At 39.4% G+C, this 23,224-nt stretch overlaps 2 long non-coding RNA genes across 2 annotated transcripts in view; both read left to right on the top strand.

The window, feature by feature from the left end:
• LOC123480148 (uncharacterized) overlaps window positions 1-4,785 on the top strand; it is a 47,121-nt gene extending 42,336 nt beyond the window's left edge. The window contains exon 3 of the long non-coding RNA XR_006656035.2: window positions 2,640-4,785. This is a non-coding gene — a long non-coding RNA (uncharacterized lncRNA). The remainder of the gene's footprint in view (window positions 1-2,639) is intronic.
• Window positions 1-23,224, top strand: part of LOC123480151 (uncharacterized) — a 131,073-nt gene that overhangs the window by 72,568 nt on the left and 35,281 nt on the right. The window lies entirely within an intron of this gene.

Raw genomic sequence — 23,224 nt, 5'->3', positions numbered from 1 at the left:
AAGACCTTATAGACAAGATTAAAAGCATCTGGCTTTAGTTCTCTCTCTTCTATAAAGAAGCAACCTGTTAGTTATAAAATAGTTCTATTTTATGTGGATTTCTTTAAAACTGAATTGGCTTACATCGGTTTCTACAAAGGTAAAGCCAAGAGAAAAGATGATATTTTTAAATAGCATTTTTTTCAGGTAAAAATCACAAGATTTAGAAATAAAAAATTAGGTTTAAATTCTGGCTTGTCCATCATATATATAATTTAAAGCACATTGCTTACATCAGTTTCTTTGATTATGAATTGGGGCACTAGTACTTCATTTATTAGATTTTTGTGAGGGTTAAAGAAATCTATGGACTGTGAGTCTCTTGAAAGTTGGCGTTACATTTTATTAATATTTTTCTTTTGATTTTTATTAATTATTATTCCTCAGTCAAACCTTCTATGTGGTGTGACTAGGTTGTCAGAGACTTAAATATCAATTTTAGTATAATTACTTTTCCTGTGAAACCTTCTAGTCATATCCTCTGTGTTTATATCAGCTACTGTTTTACTATTAGATATAATAAAGATTCATATAAATACATGGCCTAATAGTAAGGCGGTGACTCTTGCTAGTAAAGATGTTCTAAACCTGCATCTATTTTTTCAGTTACTTATTTGACCTAATTTTCCACCACTCTGCTGTCTGCTCACACTGCTCTAGCAACATGGGCCCCCCTGCTGTCTCTGGGCCTTTGCACTTGCTGTCTTGAACACTGTTTCTCGTTATACCCACATGTCCTGCTCAATATCTCCTCCTTTTTGCTCAGGTCTCATCAGCTAAGTTTACTGTCACACCCTTTTTGACATAGTAGTAAAATGTTCAACTATTCTAATCACCTGGGCCCCTTTAAAACTCTAGCCTATTTACCCCAGTACTTTTTTCCATGGCATTGTCACCAGCTGGAAAGAAATATGTATTTATTTATTTTTTGCTTCTTGTCTGTCTCCTTTCACTAGAAGGAAGCATTCTTGGGCCAGGGATTTTGTTTTTGTTCTTGCAGTTGACAGTCAGTAAGTTTTTGCTGAATGACTGATTAAATGCTTAAACAAATGTGTTAATGCTCATAGAGGGAATTTTAAAATACTTCTTTCTTTACTCTAGACTGAGATTGGACTCACTAACACAGTTCCAGGACTGAATATAAATACTTTCATTCAAATATTCAGCATCTCTTACTATTATTTGTCTTTAATCTGTCTTTGAGAGTTGGCGACTCTGTAGTATTTATTTCTGTATCTTTTCCTTTAGCACTAGGTAGCTGTAGCAGGCTCGTACACTTCCATTAAAGAGAAGAAATGGACATAATCCAGCAGCATAGCTTTTGTAGTTGTCTAACCTAATCAAGGAATGTCACTGTGATACTACATTTGATATGGCTGTGCTATATATACCACACATGTTTTCAAGGATTGAAGACATCAGTTAAGTACTCCAGGGCGTATCTCCTCTTGCTGTGGGGATACCTGAATGACACTACTTTCCCCAGCTCCTGCTCCTCAAGCCACAGGCACCACAGACTCAGAGCTTCCGGCCTCCTGCAGAAGAAAAACATCTGAATTATGTTAGTGCCAAAAATTGGTGGGCTCTGTATTTAGCTCTCTTTAAAAAGCAATTCCTAGAGGAAAAAAATGTTTTTGATTAGCCATTTTGAGCCACCCTTTCTCAAGTGAGATTCTGTGAAGAGGTGTTTAAATGTTAGCTTCATTTTTGTAAACATATGCATACTAGCTGTTGCACAGAACCAGAATCATTTTCCCCGGATCAAAGATTTGCTTGAAAATCAGTCTTTCCTTAATGGTGAGGTGTCTATTTTGTCACAGTGAAATTCTAAGAACTCTCTATACAAATTAATAGTTACATTAAAAAAAAATCTAATGCATTGTGTTTTCTATGTGAAGATGGTAGATGATGCTTTGACCTTGAATCAGTGTCTTTGGCACTTTGAGCTGTTTTCTCAACAATGCTATTAGAGCCACATGTGAAAGACGACTGCCTGGGGCTGAGGTATAAGCTCTGGTCTTCCTAAAGAGTAGATATACATTTGAATTCAATGGCTAAAAGCTGGATGCATGCCCGGGAGACATTCAGGAGAACTGCTTCTTGTTAGTGTGGAATGGATTAGACATCAGCACCTCCGCGTTTTCCTCCCCACTCTGGCTGCTTTCCACTTCTGCCTGTTATTTATTTTTCCTGGATATCATCTCTACCTAAAAAGTATTTTAAACAGTCTAAGATCCTAAACATTTAAGCAATTTTAGTGTTTTTTGGTTTCTGACTCTCCAGTCTACTCAATCATATCTATGAATCTCCAAATTTCAGTATGCCCTACCTAGAAGATAAATGATGATTTTGTAATGATGAAAGTAATTACCTTAAGAGTATGCATAATGTGTCTCATAATTTATATGTCAGTTTACTGAAGCAGCTATGTGTTTGACGTGTTTGCTTTTACCTTGAAGAATGCCTAGATAATAACCTGTTTGATCACGCAGCAAAGAGCAAGCGTAACAGGATCCTCGTCCTGTTAACAGGTCAGTGTGGCTGTTCTTGCTGTGCTGACTAATAATTAGGTATCTTTATCCTTTTGCTTGCTTCCTCAGGAACAGCCATTATTGACTGAGGCAGCACAAGTGGAGGCTACATCTGAAGGATGCAGACAGGCTTCCAGTGACATTATCTGGAGTATCAACAATTTTTCCATCTGTTCCTCATCATTTGCAACATTTTTTTAAAGGGGAGCGAGCAAGGCAAGGACTACACTATTTCTTCAGACATCGAATTTTTATTTTCTTCTAGCCAGTAAAGTGAGCTTACATTTGAGCCCGGAGGCCATCTGAGACTGCTTTGGTAAAAAGTCTTTGAGTGCACTTAATTTTTTAGAAAGGCAAAATGCAGTTTGGGGTCTACTTCATGGCTTAAATCAACTAATTTGGTTTATCTTCCTACCCCAACAAACCAATATCCATACAGTCATTTTAATAAACTAACTCTTGTGGGAGTGCACAGTGAAACTAATACCAAGTATCTCATCAGTAAATCTCTCAGGTGCAGATAAGGACTTTTAATGATCCACTGAACATTCCAGGTACCAGAAGAATCCAGGAAGCTGATACCTGACTGCACTCAGTCACCCAGGACAGAAACCTGGAGATCATCCTTGACACCTTCCTCTCTTTCATTCCCTACAACCAAGTAATGCCCAAGTCCTGTTGACTTGACCCCCTGTACATATGCTCAAGCGATTCTCTCTATATGTCAACAGTTACTGTCACTATTTGGGTCCTAACCTCTACTCTCATAGTCTCAATACCCATTCAATTAATTTTCCAAACCAAATTGAAAACTAAACTTTCTGAAGTGCAAATCTGTTTCTTTCAACAATGAGCGGTTTTTAGGAAGCTCACTAACAATATATTTACTTTAATGGTTACATATATGTATATATTTGACAATGGCTACTGATTTTTCACATATAGAGATGATATAAAATGTAGTTTTGACATAAACATCTTAGGTTATAATAGCAAGCTTATTTAAAGAAAAATATTAAGTAAAGGACAATATAGGAGAAATGGGTCTAGGGCCAACATTGAGAAGGCAGAACAAGAATCATAGTCCATCCAATTCCATTGTATTTATTTGCCTACTTTTCTGTCTCCCCTAGTAAGACTGTGAGTTCCTCTACAACAGTGATGACCCTTTCACAATCTGGCCACTTGGGAAAAGTAAACTTTTTTTTTTTTGAGGGAATGAAGTCAGACAAATTTAGTTTGGATAGTGTCAGGACAAGGACACAGGTTAATGGTAATTGATAGGATAAAGTTTAGACAAAATGGCAATGTCAATAAAGATAGCATCTTCAATATCCAACCTTTGAAATGCTTCAGTGATGATTTAGACATGTGTTTTGGAAACCGGTTCAAACATGTTTTTTAGGCAATGAAAGTCAAAAATTCAGTCCATTTTTTGGATGGTTAGTTTTCATAGTACCAAACATCCAAATCATAAAAATCATTCAGAAGATTGAATCTTTAGCTTACATCATATAGCCTTTCTCTTTTGATCTCTAAAAAGTTGCCCTCTGAAATAATAGCTCTAAATCTTACAAATTAGATTAAAAATGAAAGTACATGATGCAGACAAGATGCTTTTTTAAGCGCTTTTATTTATGGATGTGTGGCCTTGGATTTCATTTGCTTTCACTGCTATCTTTTTTCCAAATTCATGAAGACTTGTAGGGTACAAGAGCTTAAAGGATTTTAGGACAATCTGACCTCCTTCAGTCATTAAAAACACCAGTGCTGAGAGAGGTTAACACACCCCGGTCTTAAGGCCAGATTAAGGCAGAGTTGAAACTAGAAGCCAGATCTCCTGGCTTCCAGGCTAGAGTCCTTCACTCTAGGGCATACTGCTGTTCTTTCTTGGAGCATTTCTTCCTCCCTGTCCAGGTAACTCCTGTGCCTGAATTGACCTCCTCCCTCAAATGGGTAGTCATTAATTTGTTTGCATTATTAAATGAGCCGAGCCAATTTAAATGAGCCATTTTCTTTCCCTTAATGGTCCATATCTGTAAGCAGGTTACTTCCCAGAATTTCTTCAGCAGATCACCACATTATGCAATAGCCCACCACTCTAAAACTCTCCTAGTGCATACTTTACCAAAAAGGTCTTTCCACATCCTTTACAGATAGGGGTGAGTCGGGGAACCAGTGAATTGAGACAAATGTTAACAGTTAAAAGGTGGTCTTAAAGGCAACTCCATCAGTTTATGGAAGATAGTATCTATATCTATATCTATATCTATATACTATATAGATATAGATATAGATATAGATATGTAGATAGTATATATATACTATACTATGTATATGTATATATATATATATATATATACATAGTTCTTGTTGCATAGAATGTAAGAATCCCCCCTTTTTTTAAAGTTTATTTTTATTTTTATTTTAGTGAGAGGGGAAGGGAGGGAGAAAGAGAGAGAGAGAAACATCAATGTTAGAGAGAAACATCCATTGGTTGTCTTTCATTTACATCCTGACTGTGGACTGAACCTGCAACCCAGGCGTGTGCCCTGACCGGGGATGGAACTGGTGACCTTTTGGTTTGCAGGACAGAGTCCAATGAACTGAGTCACACCAGCCAGGGCTGTAAAAATCACTTTTGAAAAAGCCTAAAGTGATTTGGAAATGCAATTCATTCTGTGATCTGGTAGGAAAAATGCCCTCAGGAATATTTTCCTATTTACATTAAGATATTTGTTTCCATGAAGAATTTTTATGATATATGTTAAATACAACATCACAGAAGTGAGTGCAAGGTCCCCAAGGCGTTTTTGAGAAGTGGACTACAGCGTATGCACCTAGAACTCTTCCTCCCGGGGGGACTTGGACCATGACATGGAACTGGGTGTTTTACTGGGGGCCTGTTCAGCAGCTGCCCAAGCCTGTCTTAGTTTACCCTGCTTTTCCATCTGCTTTCTTAGTTTACTCTGTTTTACCTGTCTCTATTTCTGAATAATTTATTTTGCCATCTGCATAAACAGAACACCTGGCTGAAGCCTAACTCCTACACCTAAATAATTTAGAGACAATAACCTCTTTAGTCTTTATTGGAATAATATAATGAATTTCAAGAACAAAGTCCTTACATAAATAACTCTTGGGGACATTTCTACTGTTTTAAGTATTATGCTAACAGTTTAAAATGCTAATATTAATCTATTTTAAAAATTAGAATTGCCTCCAAATTTGTGGGGGGGGGGGTTTCCTTAGTGCATTAGGGCTAGCAGTTGTTTAAGTTTATTGCTAGAGTCTTCATTTGGGAGAATCATTGCTGTTTGTAGACAATTATGACTTTATTAGAGCCCAGCTAAAAATCTGCTCAACTCATGACTGCCTGTGAGAAATAGCAGCAACTTCACGTGCATTTTTCTAACAGTTTATTTCACAGATGCTTAGAGCTCTATCAGCAAACGTGCAAGGCATTGTATAAGAAACATTTCATCCTGGATGATTCTGCTTTGGCTGAGTTTGTCTTGGTGAAGCAATTATTTCAAATGTTTTTTTCACTGTGAAAAGAAACTCAATTGTGATATAGATTTGTGAATTGAAAGCAAATATTCAAGTTGAATTCCTACAATCAATTTATTATCGATTTATTGACAATAAATGAAAGTATGACATATCAAATCTCTACTTAGCTGCTTACTAGCTTTGTGACCTTGAGTTAATTTCCCTGACCTTTCTGGGCCTTGGTTTTCTCATCTGTACAGTGGGGATAATAATAATTATCCTAAAGGCTCTAGTGAAGAGGGTGGCATGTATAGCATTTACACAGTTATGAATGAATGGTACCTCTCACTAACATTTATTCAAATGGAATAAAGATATAAGAATTCCTTATTCTGGATATCTTGGGTAGATAAGATTTAAGAAGTTTTGAAATTACTAATTTTGAAAAAATTCTAAAATGTTTTATACCATTCCTTTTATTTTTATTTAGAATATAATAAACATAGTTTTAATTAAAAAGTATTCATTAATGTAAATAATGACTCTACTCTATATGCTACATACTACCTGTATAGAATAATTCAGCAATGTTCACAGACAAGTTAAGGTACAGCTTACTGGGTTTTTTTCCCCCTGTCTTTACTGGCTCTAGATAATTTTTCCTTTTGAGGTCTTAGAAGGGCTGTTTTTAATTTTATGTCTCCTCCTTGGCTAACAGCTGTCATTTCTTGCTATTGCTGATAGGTTTGCCCGTAGCCCTTTCTCTCTCTCATTTTAATTTTCCATTTGTAATCTGTTGTAGGTTTAGAACACAGAGTTCTAGGAGATGGGTTTTCCTATGTGTGCAAGGATTTTGAGGCATTTTGTTATTCATTGGCCAGTGGTTCTCAATTTGTGCCAGAAAGCTGATTTCTGAACACCCTGAATGTATTGGCTTGCAAATCCACTATTCCACAGAAACATTCAATTGTTTATTCTATAAAGATTTGGCGATTACATCAGCTAGGAAAGAGATTCAGTAAATTCTCATTCATCCAAATTTTAAACACTTTTGTAATTCAAACAACTGCACTAAGGCTAGATAAGTTATGCTTGATGCAGTTTTTTATTATATCTGAATTTATGGTGTTCAAATTATTTGAAAAACATTCATCTTCATTATGGAATTTCTTCTATGAACCCAGCAATGTGTGATGTGGTAAAAATATCAAAGGAATAAAAAATGTTTTGTATTTATAATGATGTTAGCCTGGTAAGGGCAGGATTGGGGTGAGCAAGGAAGGCAGCAACAGAACCAAGTAATTAGAATAAAGTAGAAGATGAACTATATACACAAGTATGTTCAGAATATAATTGGGGGAACAAAGGTAAAGTGGTCCATTCTACCCCATGGGGCCCAAGAAAAGGGGCACACAGATGTGGAGACAGGCTTTTAGAGGAAGTGAGATGAGATGTGTCTTAAACAATGAGTTACTGTTGTTTTTACTTATTTCTTTACTTTAATTTTTTCCTTTATTGATTTTAGAGAGAGAGAGAGGGAGGGAGAGAGAGAGAGAGACATGGATCTGTGTTCCACTTATTTATGCATCCATTGGCTGTTTCTTGTATGTGCCCTGACCAGAGATCAAACCTGCAACCTGGGTGCATGAGGATGATGCTCTTCACTAACTGAGCTCCCAGCCAGGGCAATGAGTTGCTGTTCTTGAGTCAGATCATTCTACAAATGGTATTTAGAGGCTGACGTGGTAGCACAAGTCATTGTTAAAGTAGCAAAGAGAAATACAAATAATTGCTATGGCTAGAACATAGGGTGTATATGTTGGAGATGTGGAAAGTAAGGAAATGAGACCATAAGCACATCTATCTTGAAGGACCTTAAATGCTATGCCTAGAAGTTTGCATCTATTCTACAGCTGGAGGCTTTAATCATAGAACTAATATAATTGAGATTTGCATTTTCCAAAGCTGCCTCTGATAGCAGTGTGATAGATGGATGGAAGGAAAGCAAGAGTAGAAGCGGGATAACAGATACTGGAGCTATGGCAATGGCTAAGGAAAGGGTCGTGAATCTTGAACTCAGGAAGTGGGAATGGTAGGATGTTGTGGGTTTGAGACGTATTTAGGAGCTAGAAATTAACAGGACTTGATAATGAATTAGATTTCAGAGGACAAATTCGAGAGAACCTCAGGGGAGTAAAGAATTAATGGCAACTCCCAGAATCGTGGCTGGAGTGACAGGGACACATTGAATTTTAGATACTCGTGGCCTAGCTGGGTGCCTAATGCAGCATGCAGCTAGTGGACCAACTGCATAAACAGATATATATTTATTATGAAAAATAGTGTTAAATTATGTAGCTGATCAAGAGCAAGATTTCTCCAGTAAGTATTCGTAGCTAACTATAGAGTGCCAAAAAGAGTATGAAAGGCAAGGGAAGAAAGGGTGAAGATGTCATGTAGAAGAATTCCAGACGCTTTCTTGTTCAAATGGTTCAGCTTCAAGTTCTTATAGCTGAAGATGTCCCTTGGAGATATGTTGCCGCTCCCAGATGCATTAATAGTTCTAAACTCCTTGCTGCTGCCACCTTTAACTTGGAAACTAACTACTGTCTAATTTTTTTTTCTTCTTCATGATTCTCCCTGCCCACACTCCTCTTTTCTCAAAGTGAGTCACTCCTTCCTTTGTGTTCTTGTAGTACTCTACCAAAATTTTCATGTGGCAGTATACTTTCACTGTACCATACCTCTAGATAGTGAACTTTTGATGGTGAGAACAAAATTTTATTTATCTTGTACTTCAGTGCTGAAGATTGGGCCTGATTTCTTATGTATATTACATAGTATATATAAATATTTAAAAATATTTTATGTATTTATTTTTAGACAGAAGGGAAGGGGGAAAGAAAGAGAGGGAGAGAAACATCAATGTGTGGTTGCCTCTCGTGCACCCCCTACTGGGGACCTGGCCTGCAACCCAGGCATGTGCCCCAACTGGGAATTGAACTGGCGACCTTTTGGTTTGCAGGCCAGCACTCAATCTTTTGGGCCACACCAGCCAGGGCTACATGTTATATTTCTATCATATATTGATTATATAAATAAATGTTTATATATACAGATGGCCCTGTGTGTCTGTGGGGTCTGCATTGACAGATTCAATCAACTGTGGATGGAAAATATTCAAGGAAAATAAAGTTATGTTGTTGCTGATATGTACTATGTAGTCGCATCTGTACCGAATCTGTACAGACATTTTTTCTTGTCATTATTTTCTAAAACTACAATACAACAACTAATTACATAGCATTTACATTGTATTAAGTATCGTAAGAACATAAAGATGATTTAAAGTATATGGATAGATGAGGGGAGATTATGTGCAAATACTGCACCATTTTGTATAAGCAACTTGAGCATCCGTTTGACTTTGGTGTCTGTGGGGGGTCCTAGACTTGATCTCCACAGAGTCTGAGGGATGACAGTACACCCACCAGCTATCTGAACTTTTTGAAATGTATGGATCAATGGATAGCAAATGAACATGTGTGCATACATACTTTTATCCTGCATTGGGGCACTTACTGTAAGTGAGTAGGGTGCTAGTACATGAAAGGCTATAACAGTTATCTACTGTTAAGTAACAGACCACCAGAAACTTGATTACTTAACACAGCAGCAGTTTATTTTTTCTCACTGTTCTGTGAGTTGACTGGGCTCTTCTGCTGGTTTCAACTGGTCTCATTCTTGTGGCTGCACTGAGCTTAAGATTCACTTGGGACTGATGGTCTAAGAGGGTCTCACTCACACCTCTGAGGTGTCATTTGGGAGAGAAGGAATGCCTGGGGTGGTTGGCCTCTTTCTCCATGTGATCTTTCATTCATGGTGTCCTCACAGCATGGCAGCCCCAGGGCTCCAAGAGAACGAGGATAAGACTTGCAAGGCTTCTATGTCTATGTGATATATATGTACATGAGGTCTGTCTGGAAACATCCAACCATCATTAATGTAACAAGAACGGTTTGCACGACATTGATGTAACCTGGCAGCCAAGGAGAGTGGACTGGAATGTGCATGCATGAACAATGGTGACTTCACTGTTCTAGTCAGTGGGGGTTGTAGACACTGTTGAGTAAGTACGTGTACTATGTGGCCATTGCATTCAAAATGACTGAGTGAGTAAGGCAACAAATCTGCATCAAATTTTGCATTAAGCTTGAACATCCCTCTGCGGAAACTATTTGGATGATTCAGAAGGCTGCAGCTGTGGGCAACTGGTGATTGGCAGCTTTGTCATGACCATGTGCCTGCTCATGCTTCACATCTCCTGCAGACATCAAATCACCCAGGTGACTCAGCCCCCCACAGCCTAGATTTGGTGTCCTGTGACTTCTGGCTTTCCCCCAAACTAAAATCACCTTTGAAAGGGAAGAGATTTCAGACCGTTGATGAGATTCAGGAAAATATGGCGGGGTAGCTGATGGCGACTGGGAGAACTGTGTGAGGTCCCAAGGTGCCTAGGGGGGACTGAGGCATCATTATCCCATGCACAATGTTTCTGGTATCTTGTATCTTCTTCAGTAAATGTCTCTGTTTTTCATACTACATGGCTGGGTACCTCCTGGGCGACCTTGTATCTACATGTAGCTATCTAGATATAGGTAGATGGACATATGTGAAGAAAGCACTGTGATGCTTTTTTATAAGAATGATTTTAAAAGATATTCACACTGAAAGTCTCCAGTAAGATTATATGACAAAGGAGGAAAAAATGTAAAAACCTCACAAAAGGATAAAAATGAAAATGTTTAAGGAATCCAAGTGCAGTCACGGGGATGAACAAGTCAAGGCAGAAAGTAGGTTTCCCAACTGAATCCTATCACAGGCAATCTGAATGTTAAAAAGAACTTTAAAAAAGGGAGAAAGAACGGACACATCTGGGTTTAATCGGTGTAAATGCTAGAGTAGAAGGGTGCATCTCTTCTGCTGGTCTTGTCATTTTAAGTATTGAAAATCTCCTATAAAGCAAACGGAATTATTGGCCAGGTGTCCAGCGCACGCTGCCGCATGTCTCACGGGCTTACTGAGTTATGACAAAAGCCATCGCTTGGAGTCTGTGTTTTCTACACATTCATGTGTTTTGCACATACTCCTGCTGAGTGTTTGCATTTTTATTAATAACTTTTTTTAGCCTCGGAGGATTCAAAGGAAGGTGCCTTCCTTGAGGGCGAGAATGAATATATCCTCTCTTCCCCGCATTAAGCCTCTGGCTCAGGGCTGTCCTTGCTGGAGCCTCAGCTGAAGATGCCCTTTGTGATGCCGGACTTGCCCTCAGGCGCTGGGCCCTGCCGGGGAGAGGGTTGGCCGGCCTGGGAGATCTGCGCAAGAATGGAAGGCGGCGTGAAGAAGACTGGAGAGCACTGTTTTTGCTCCTCCTGTTCAGCTGTCTTCACTGCAGCCAAGGCCACACTTCACATCCAAGGATAAGGGTTGGAAGGAGAGGAGAGAGGCAGGCAAATTACCTTCACTCACCATTATAAATCTGTGGAGGGGTGCTGTCCTCTCTCTGTGGGGTGACAGCAGCCCACTTTCCCCTGTGTGATGGGGAGGAGATTGGCTAAATATTTTGCCATCCTGAAATTAGCTTTTAATTAAAGTAGTTCTTGGAGCCAAAGCTGCGCAGGGACCTGGTGGTCATTGAGAGATCGGCTCCATCCCCTGGATCACGTCATCTCTATGGCACGTATCCTGTCCTACCACGTACTGTCTTAACCCCCCACTAGCTACAGGGACTGTCTTTGGTGTCTTTATTCCCTACAGTGACTTGCACAGAATAAATGCCCAATCAATATTTTTAAATGAGTACACGAGTGAAGGATAAATAAAGTCTTATCTAATTATGAATGGCAGGATAATTTTGTGATGTCTGGAGATCTGATACTCACCTTTTCAAACAAATTATCATTACAGTTTTAAACTATCTTTGTAACTGTAGCAATTCCCTTGATGTTCCATTCATAGACACACAAAAATAACAAAGACATGATTTTACCTCACAGCCTCAATATTTAGATTAACTCCTTACATTTTAAAGGGGACACTTCAATTCTTTTGCAAATGCCCCCATTCTAAAAGAAAAATGGTTCTCTACAAAGTGATGTAGTCTTGTATTCTTCCATGCCTACTCTATTAGCTCTATGATACATTTATTTTCTTCTAAGGTATTAATTATACATAGTCACCTTGCTTGTGTATTTAAAAGCCAGGGGTCAGGAATTTCAAAGGAAACACTTTGTTCCGACTCCAGAATAGTGAGAAAACACAATGGGAGAGGCTAAAATCTATCACGGTATTTTGGCTTCCTGCCTTCCTTCAATTTTACAATGGGGGAAAAATCAAGGTGAGACTTGATTCCCTTTAGGAGTCTCTTTCCTGTGCGCTCTGTGTCTAGCCAGGAGCGAGACTGACAGAATGATAACACTCGATGCCAGGCTCCCTTGCCCACTCAAAGACCCTCCCTCAGGTATCAGTTGCTTGGCTGAGCTTTGAGGTCAACTAGACACCTCCCCAGAGACTTACCTGGCCCGAGGGATAGAGAGACCAGAAAACCCTCCCATGGAGGGCAGCTGTTATCTGAGCTAGGATCAAAGTCCCCCTCTGTACTCCAGAAAAACATCTTCCAAACCGGGTCTCTTTCTCCATGATTCGAATGAATGTTGAATGAGTCCCCGGGGACACCAGTTGCTTTGCTCAGGAACAAGCTGTCAGAAATCCTGTGCAATGAAAGTTCACCTCGTTTTAAAGTCCTTTTTGTTTGAACATTTTAAGTCACTGACTCAGAGGCCCATCAGAAGTTAATCGAGAAATGGGTCAACAGGGAAATGTGGAGATTAATTTTTGACACTTTTTATTTACGCTTCGGGTTTTGTTTTTTTCTGAAGTGCAACATTGTTTCACCCTGGCGGTATTCGCTGTACCCATGAAAGTTGCTTATACTGGGTGTAAAAAGCCACCACTCAAATAGTCAGTTTGATACATGAAAGCATTAAAAATAATAAGTAACTTTCTTATTGGTCAGATTTGAGTTGCAAAGTGATAAAGTTTCTTTTTTGCCTTATTTCAAATCTTTTTGACCAATCATGGCAACCTTAAACTAGGGGGCCAGCATGGAAGTATGTAGTCTAGAAAGTTCTGACCATAATTTTTCATCAAATGAATCAATATGAACCATTACTTTAGCAATTCCAGGTTTACAAAGGCTTAAATATATCCAAAGTGATGCTTCGGTTTACTGTGTAGATGAACAGCACTGAAATATAAACTTCAAGATCTGGGACCATCTCGCGTTCACCTCAGTACCTCCAGCAACTACCACAGGGCTTGGAACACAGCAGAGGTAACATGAATATCTCCTGAGGTGAACCAGGTTGAGCATAGCTTTGACTATCGCATTAGAACTACAGAACCGATTAACTGAATGAGAGACGAAACTCTCACAAGCACAGAGAGTACCTGGGCCAAGCAGAGAGAATATAGCACTAGGAAGTATACTTTTTAGATGATGTCTTTTGAATATTTCCATTCTTCTCAGCATGAATATATTTTGCTGACATTGTGGTTATAGCCAGTTTTATTCTGTACATTTCAGGTTGCCCAGTTTAAATTGATATTTTTGGTAGCACTACCAGTGGGTAGGTGGGTGGGTCAGATATTTTAGTCATGGCACACACTATTGTACAGCCATCTGTTATATTGAATGGGTTATTTTGTTTATCTAGTTTCTTTGAATAGCAATTTCAGTTTTGTATCTTATTTCCTCCTTTGATGAGGGTATTGCCAGCAGATGCAAGCTACATATTGGCTTGAGTTTCTTGCAGTTCCCTGGCTAGCTTTTTTTTTTCTAAGTTTTATTTTTTTCCCCTTAGCACTTTTCTTCTCAACAAATGTATCATTCTAAATAAATTCAGCATTTTGAACACAATCTGCTAAAATTAACAGCCTTACTAATTCTTCTTTTAAGAAACATTTATCTTTCCAAGGATATTACCAATAATACCACAATTTTCTTTCTTTATTCTCTTTATTTCATGGTGTTTTTTTCCCTCTAACAAATAAGTAGTTCTTCTTAAATTACAAATGCTTTGAGAGGAGAGTTTGTGGTTTTCGTCCAGGATGTTGTCGATCAATTGTTCTACTTATTTAAAACGCCAGAACCCCCTCTGGGCTGCAGTGGGACCTGAAGACAAAAGGTCCGTATTAACTATTTAAACAGAATAACCTGGAAATCTGATGAATCCAAACGAGTGCCACGGTAATCCTGAGAGAGGCACTGTAGGGGCACCAAGCAGCCACTGTCAAGACCACAAATCTGATGACGACGACAATGCGGCGGCAATGATGGTTGTTAACAGTTAACCAGCACTTACAATGTGTCAGGTGTCAATCAAAATATCTACCGATGCTCTATCCAGTCAGTCAAATCTCACCACACATCTGTAAGGTAAGTATTATCCCTGTTTCACATCTGAGAACACAGAGACAATACCATTAAGCATAGCCCCCAAATTCAGAGTAGACGACTGGTAAATGGCAGTCAGGGCTCAAACCGAGGCAGTGTAGCTCCAAGTTTTTTACTTTTAAGATGTGCTATGTTACATACATCTACACAGTAAAGGGGGGAGACAGTGGTACAGACATATGGTTGCTTACAAAATTCCAGACTCTGTGATTCCCCTGACTTTAAGTTGCTCAGTCTAGTGGAGGATCAGAATGAGCCACAGGTTAATTCAGACGAGATCGGGTGCGTTCAGGGTGGTATGGCCATAGACTAGACACAGGTTAACTCAATACAGAGAGAATATATAGAGGAAGGATATGTGGGAATGGAAACTGGTTGAGGAAAGATCTCTGGAGACCGAAGCCTGGAGAAAGGAGTAGACATTAAAGCAGATGATTTCAGGAGAGAGGGAAAAGCATGAGCTGAGGCAGAAAGGCAACTGTAGTGGGGATGTGAGGAGCAACCCCTCACAAGGTATGGCTAGAATGGGAAATGGGAATGTGGATGGTAGGAGGTGAACATAGAGAAGTGGGCAGGGGTTTAGTGGCAGGTACTTGGTGACTGGTTGTCTCCAAGGTCAGGACAAGAATGTTTAATGTGGCCAGTCCTTGGCAACATGGGAAACAGCAGGTGATCTCCCTCTTTTCTGCTACCACAGAGACCTGGTGTGGGTGGCTTATGACCAGATTCTCACTGTTCAAAGCTCTCCCTTAACCTCATACAGGGAACTTGGACCCTGATGTGGGGAATGTGGTGTGGTAAAGGAAGGGCTGAACTCTATAGACTCTCAACTCCACACCATTTCACTTCTGACCCCACCACCCTCCTTTTGTCATATGGCGTTGAGACGGCATGTTGGTAACACCCCAACCCCTGCTGCTAATGACACTGTACCTTTAGTGAAGGTCATCTCTTTCTTTCTCTCTCTCTCTCTCTCTCTCTTCTCGTGGAAAAATCACAGTGGTTGTGTTGGATGAACACACATACATTGGCCTAGTAGTGTGACTAAATTGGAAAGTCATCAAAAGTTAGCAATCTTGAGGAAGTGGCAAACAACTGAGGAATATGAATCGGAGGGAAAGGTTTAAAAAGAATTTTAAATGTGAGACAGTGGCAAAAAGCAAGCTAGGGGAGTTCTAAAAAACGCAGACAATGTGATCATTAATATAGCTTAATAATGCCTTGTAGAGTTTAAAATACTGGGTTATTGTGGTTCTAAGAGATTTTTCTTACCTTTATTTATGACACTTAATATCTTGTTCCACTGTAGTTAACACGCCTCTGTTGCTAGACAGGGTGATTCTTAAGTCTGATCTTATTCCTCTTTCCATATCTCCAACAATTGTCAAGGTTATTATCTAGTAAATGAGTGTTAAGTTAAAAAATAAACAAAGGAGAGATACAAAGCAGTGTGGGTCTCATTTGTGTAGACTGGAGGTTGTGTAAATAGAAACACAGAGGCCTTAGGTTAGAGGCAATTTATGCAGAATGATCAAAATTATGCAAAAACAGATGAATAATTAGGTTTTATAGGCTCCAGTTGGTTATCTTTACATCTCTTTCTGTACATTAGCAGACCTTACTGGGGAGGGGTGTAGTTTTAGGCTTACAGAAAAATTCAGCAGCAAGTACAGAGAGCTCCCATGTAACTCCCACATAACTCCTCTCCACTCCCTCAGTTTCCCCAGTTATTAATGTCTGGCATGGGTGTGGCACGTGTGTTGCAACTTACAAGGTATTATAAACTAAAGTGCGTAGTTTACATTGTGCTTCACCCTTTGTGTTGTATAGTTTTATGAGTTTTGCTAAAAATATAATGTCAGGTATCCACCATTACAGTATCATACAGAATAGTTTCACTGCCTTAGAAGTCCCCTGTGCCCCACCCCTTTATCCCTCCCCGACCCTGTGAACCATTGATTTTTTTTACAGTGTCTGTAGGTTTCTTTTTCTAGAATGTTAGATAGTTGGAATCACTTAGTATATAGCCTTTTTAGGTTGGCTTCCTCCACTTAGCAATGCACATTTAAGGTTCTCCCATGTCTTTCCATTGCTTTGACACAGGAATTTTTTATCGCTCACTAATATTTTAATATATAGAAATACCACGGTTTGTTTATCCAATCACCTATTAAAAGACATTTATGTTGCCTTCACGTTTTGGCAATTATGAATAAAACTGCCATCAATATCCATGTACAGGTTTTTATGTGAATGTAAATTTTTAACTCATTTGGTAAATACCTAGGGGTGTGATTGCTGGATCATATAAGACTAAGTTTAGTTTTGATAAGAAACTGCCGAACTCTCTTCCAAAGTGGCTGTACTGTTGCTCCACATCCCTAGCAGCATGAGATGATGACCTGTTGTGGGTTTTACCACTCTAATGGGTGTGTAGTGGGCTCTCCTGTTTCACTTTGCATTTCCCTAATGGCCTGTTATGTTGAGCATCTTTTCACATGCTTATTTGCCATCTGTATATCTTCTTTGGTGAGCTGTTTTTTCAGATCTTCTGCCCATTTGCAATTGGAATGTTTGTTTTCTTACTGTTGAGTTGTAAAAGTTCTGTGTGTATTTTGGATACAAATCCTTTATCAGCTATGTGTTTTGCAAATATTGTCTCTGAGTCTTTGGCTTGTCTTTTAATTTTTTTAACAGTGTCTTTTGCAGAGCAGAAGTTTTAAATTTTAATGAAATCCAACTTACCATTTCTTTCTTCCATCTGTTGCGCTTTTTCTGTTGTACCTGACAACTCAGTGCCATACCCAAAGTCACCTAGATTTTTTTCTTACGTTGTCTCCTAGAAATTTTATACTTTCATAATTTACATGTAGATCTGTGACTCATTTTAGGTTAATTTTTTGGAAGGTGTAAGATCAATGTCTAGATTTACTTTAACCTGGCCTACTCAGTTACTCTTGCTGTTTTGTGTGTTTTGTGTCCATGTAATACTGGTCTGTTTTTCTGGTGCAAGCCTATTGGCCCCCTGATTAAACCTACTTGTTTCTAACAGGCCACATGATCTTCAACAGGCTAATATGTTTTATTAGCCTCACCACTTTCTTCCCTAAGACTCTATCATGAAATGTGTCAATTTGAGCAATTTGCTTAATCTCTTCTTTTCTTGCATTTTCTAATCTATAAGAATAGGGGCAATCAATACTGGAGAGAGAGTGAAATGATTAAATACCAGAGCGATTAAGGGGTGAGAGTTATATTTACTGAGTTCTTCCTGTGCTTCAGGGACTGCACCAAGGATTTCAACCTATCTCAGTTAGCCCCCAGAGTGATGTCTTGGAAGTTCTTATTTCCATTTTGTCAGTGAAAGCCTGCAAAGCTCAGAGAAGTTCCAAACAGTGGAACTAGGATTTGGACCCCAATTTGACCCACATCAGAGTGTCTGCTCATTCTACTCACCTGCACCACCTTCCTCTCTGGGACTCAGAAGGGGAGCCTAGAAAGAGTTCATCTTTTCTCGAGCTGAAACTTAGAAGGTTTTAGAGGTTGTGTTAGATTTTTGTCAAAAGAAGGGAGAGGAAAAAGGCCGAGAAATGATTATTGGAATGGACCTCATGAATGCTTACTTCCTTATAATCCAAACAGCACTTATTGAACACCCACCAGGAGTCAGTCATGAGCAGACACTGTGAGCCCTTAATGAAGAAAGTGGTTGTGGTCCAGGCCGCAGGATATGGGGTAGGTGGACTCAGGACCCTTTGTCTCCATCTGCCTCCAGAAGTCTCTGCTTCATCGTGCAGCAGTGCTCCCGCTTAGTGCAGAGCCGAGGAACACCGGACTGGAGCACGCCCAAGCCTTCGCCTCCACAGAAGCAGACGTGCAGTGGATAGTGATGATGAGCACAGACCTCTGTGCCCAGGGCAGGTGGCCACAAGAAGCCTCGATTTACCCCTTTAAAGGTGGCATTTGGAATGAACCTGTTTTGGCACACTCCCCCTTTCAAAATAGGCTTCAGCCTTTACCTTAAAACTTAGCCTCCTTGACCTCTTCCACTCAGGGGAATGGCCATGTCGCAGCCCATCAGACGCTGTGGTCTCTTCCTGACCAGGGGGTCCTGATGTCCGTTCCTCACTTGCACACCTGCCCCTGGTCACCCATAGCCACTTTTGGTTAGGTTTTGTTTTATGCTTTCATAGCTGGTTACCACCTCTGCCTGTCTAAATCTTTGCTCAGCCTCCTCTCTTCCCTCCTCCCCACAAAGGAAACACACCAAGGAACTGGCCTTTGTATGTGTTTGAAATTTCTGACTGCCCAAGCAGTCTTCCCTGGGCATCTGACTGAGTTGAAATCCTCTCCTTCCAGACAAACCTCAGGAAGTCATCATAAAACTTGAATCTGAGGAGATGAACTTGAGAATTGGAGGAGCGGAATTCCAAAGAATAATCACAACTCGAGAGCTCACTGTTGTACAAGCATTGTAATGCATACTGTGCCTAGTCGTCTGCTGGAACCCTCAGAACAGTCCTTTGCTGTCTCTCTGTCTCTCATGATGTTGGGAGCTTGGGTAAATTTAAAATCCAAAAGTGATTTAGGGAAACAAAGAAGAGAGAGAAAGAGGAAGAAATAGAAGGAGACTGACAGGTAGAGAAAAGGAGTAAAGTCAAAGAATTGGAAAGATGAAGCTGCCTTCTCATTTCCACAAAAAGTCATTTTAGCTCTTGTTCTACAATAAGTCATAATAAGCAACAAAATAAAATTGATTGTAACAGGAAGTGTCTCCAGGTGTTCTTTTGTGTTTCTGTTTTCATTTTTTAAGGTAATTTCTAAAAAGGGGAAAAGACTCCTATTTAGCTGGTTAAGATTAATTCAGTAGTGGGAAAGGGTTAAATTCTGTTTCACTCTTTTGCATTTCAGTAGTGGACAAAATTTAAATACTAGGCTTCATTATTCTCTTGCTGGAATAAGTATATATAAAGCCAGTGGTGTAAATGTGTTGAACATAGAAACTCACTTGTTTTCTTGACCCTCAAACACTGAGTTACATCTGGAGGTACAATAAAAAGGTTGCAAACTAGTTTACAGTTATGAAATTAAACAGATGTTTCTGTACATTTCTTGTTCTCATCACTTCCTTCTTTTTATGAGACAAATTCTCTTTTTCTTTTCCAAGCTTGCCATTTTTTACTACTCTATTGCATATATAACTGGTCCTCTATGCCATTCAACTCTTCACATTATAAACAAAGAACATGGTGTTACTACATTTTAAGTGTTGCTCTTTGCATGTTGGTCTGGTTATATTGTTTTCTTCTTTTTCCTAGGTTGCTTAAAGTCTACTGCAGTGGTGCTTTTGCCTTGTTTTGTCATAGATAAGGAGCTTTGCACATTGATTATTTCACTGGTGAAATTTGCGATAGCATATTTTACACCGTCTTTTGTTTTTAAGTCTATAATTCAATCCCCTGTTTTCTTGTTGCTTCCCTCCTCCCCCTCAGTCAACTTTTCCTGAAACCCTCTGTCTGCAGGTGTGTGCAGATAGATTGCAGACTGAACCTGGTGGCTGAGATCCTATCAGCTCTTGGCCAAGTGTTGTACCATAACAGACATCTTTGGGTAGAAAGTAGAAGCAGTGGTGAGACAACATTAAAGACAGACTTGGCAGGGCCAACAACAATTTCATAGAAATTTGATTCCCTTGGAGCTACCCTGAAAAGTTTCAAGTGATTTCTTTAACTGTTTGCTGAAACAAAATGTTTGCCACGAGAAGCTAGTTCCCACAGTGAGTGGATGCAATTATTTCTCTTTTACATCCCTTCGCCAAATTTTAAACAACTTGTTTTATTTTATTTTTTATAGGAGTCTCTTGCTGCCAGTATCTGAGAACACTGCTTTGGGCAGTATGGCTGGGCAGTGGTTAGCTTCCAGAACATGTATAACTTATAAAAGTTAGGTTTTAGGATTGTACCTAGATAATAATGGTCTTCCTCATTTCCAGGATTATAGGATCAAATTTAACCAGGAATACAAACTTTGTTTTACTCTATTAAGCAAGACAGCTACACACGGAGGCAAAAGCATAAACAGGGAGACTTTGTATTTGGAGACACTAATTTTGGCTATATTCTTCCTCTGCTGACTCTTTAGCTCAGGTGTGTTAGTTTTCTAGAGCTTGCATTAACAAAGTACCATGAACTGTGTGGCTTAAACAACAGAAATTTATTGGGTCACACTTTTGGAGGCCAGAAGTCCAAAATCAAGGTTTTTCTTCTGAGGGTTGTGAGGGAAGGATCTGCTCCAGTGCTCTTACTGTGGTTTATAGATGGGGTTCTTCCTATGTCTTCACATCATCTTCCCTGTGTATGTGTCTTTCTCCTTTTCATACGGCCACCCTGTTGAGGCCACCTTAACGAATTGTGTCTGCAGTGGCCCTCTGAGGTACTGGGATTAGAACTTCAACATGTGAATGGGGCTGACACAATTCAACCCATGACATTAATATCCAGTTTTCTCATTGTTTCCTCTTCCCCACTCATCACACCAAAACCACCAATCCATTTGAGAGAGGTGGTAAATGACTGAGGTTGTTACAACTTCTAAGAATACTTACATTCTCTTAAAGTCAAATTTTAATAAAACTGATGGAAGATGACATCAAGTAGGATACATTTGGGGCTATTTAGTTTATAATTAATTGATTGATTGGTTTTGCAGGGAAGGGGTCAAGTTTAAGGACTAGAGGATGCACATGGGCTATCCTTAATGTTTTCGGGAGCCTTGCTGTTTCAGGGAAGAAGGTAGCATTTGAAAAGCACAAAGCAGCATTTTTTAAATACATGGACCTTGGCCTACCTGCTTCCGAATCATCATTTAAATTGCAAATTCTTGGGCCCCAACCCAGGCCTAAGGAACCGAAATCTGAGAGTGTCACCCAGGAACTTTCCAACAAGTACCCTAGTGAAGTTTGAGAGCTATTAACATAAAATAAGACAGACTATACAAAGAAACCCGTCTGGTTAATTTAGGCATACCATGTACATATGTGAGCACGCAGGTCAGTTTTCTTAATCTTTCAAAAGTCCAAAGACTGGGGTGGGGATTCATAATCAATAAGGACTTGCTCATGACCCAGTGAGGCAGGAAAGATTGTACAAAGCTCCAAAGACATTATTTTCTCTTTTCATCATTCCTGCCTTTGAAAGAAGAATCTCTGGAATTTCCTTTTTGCCAGAAGAGAGACAACTTCACCCCCAAAGAACAAATGGTTGGGTGCTGCATCATTTAGGAGTGGGGATGGTCTTCTCCTCACGAACTCAGCCTCGAGAATCAGTTCCTTTGCAGCGTCTACGACAGGTGCCAACACGAAGTAACACACGTGCCGAGGATGCCTTTTGAATTGAATTTTCCTTTTAACACATACAGACAATATGTATTTGTTTTCTCCCTACATACAATTTCTTTATTTTTGCTCTGGAGTGAAAAAAACATCCCTGAAAACTCCAAGTATTTAGGGGGGAAAAAAAAAGACAACAAGAAGCAATTTAGGAAAGATTAAAAGCAATTGTTCTGTTACCCTTGGCAACAGAATCGAGATACAGCCAATCAGCAAAGTTGATATATTGTTTTGACACACATGCACATATTTCTAACATAAATAGCAACAGAGACCTAATAACAGTAGGTTTGAAAGCTGGAAACTGATGTCATTTCAGATGTGTCAATCAAAGAGAACCTGTGAAAGTGTTTTTTCGATCAAGCTGACATTAAGTATATGCTGTAATGGCTCCTTAAGTGATGGTAGACTTCTGTCAGGCCATACGGGGAGGCTCGGTATATAATTACACTCTTGCTTCTTGGAAGGTGTCCTTTAGCACATCTTAAAGAAAAAAAGAAAGAAACTTCAATGAAAAAAAATTGAGTTCTACAGTAAAACTTATCTGTTCACATTACAAAAAAAAAGTGTGCTTATAAGAAGGAACAAGATTAGACTAGAATTAGCTTGTTTATCCCTAAAATAGATGCATTTCTTTAGTTCCTATGTCTGTTGAATTTATGATCAACTTGTGCCAGTAAATTCTGCTATTTAAATGTTTTTTAAGTTTCTCAAAAATTAGCATTTGGACAGAACAATAGGAGAGAACAATAGTATTAGGCTGCACAGAGGAGGTGAAGTGGGATGGGGAGGGGGTTCTGGGACTGGTGACATTTATGCCCCGTACAGAAAGGGGTGGCTAGTGGGTCAGAATGCCTCCTTCTCTAGCAGCAGTGCTAGTGGCAGTGTTAGTAAAAATAAAATAAAATAACAACAAAAGAAGAGGTATCATTTATTGAGTGCTTATTTGGGGTGTGCACTATGCCAAAATACTTTGCAGACATTACCTCCTGTGATCCTTACAGTAACTATAGGAGGTAGGCATCCTGCCTTGTGCAGATGAGGAAACCATAATTCAGCAAGCTCCTGCCATGTGGCGATAAAGTAGTGGCAGAGCTGGGGCTTAAATCCAGGTCTACCTAGATCCAAAGCTTCTGCTGTCACTTCCAGTTAGTGTGGATTTGCCCAGCTCCCCGGTGAGGCTGATACCTCCTTTATGTCAGGGATCTCAGGATGCCAGTTACACACTTCAAAACTGAACATGAAACTGGCTTTGACCCC

The sequence above is a fragment of the Desmodus rotundus genome, chromosome 2, assembly GCF_022682495.2.
Source record: "Desmodus rotundus isolate HL8 chromosome 2, HLdesRot8A.1, whole genome shotgun sequence".
Lineage (NCBI taxonomy): Eukaryota > Metazoa > Chordata > Mammalia > Chiroptera > Phyllostomidae > Desmodus > Desmodus rotundus.
This window is presented reverse-complemented; position numbering and strand designations above follow the sequence as displayed.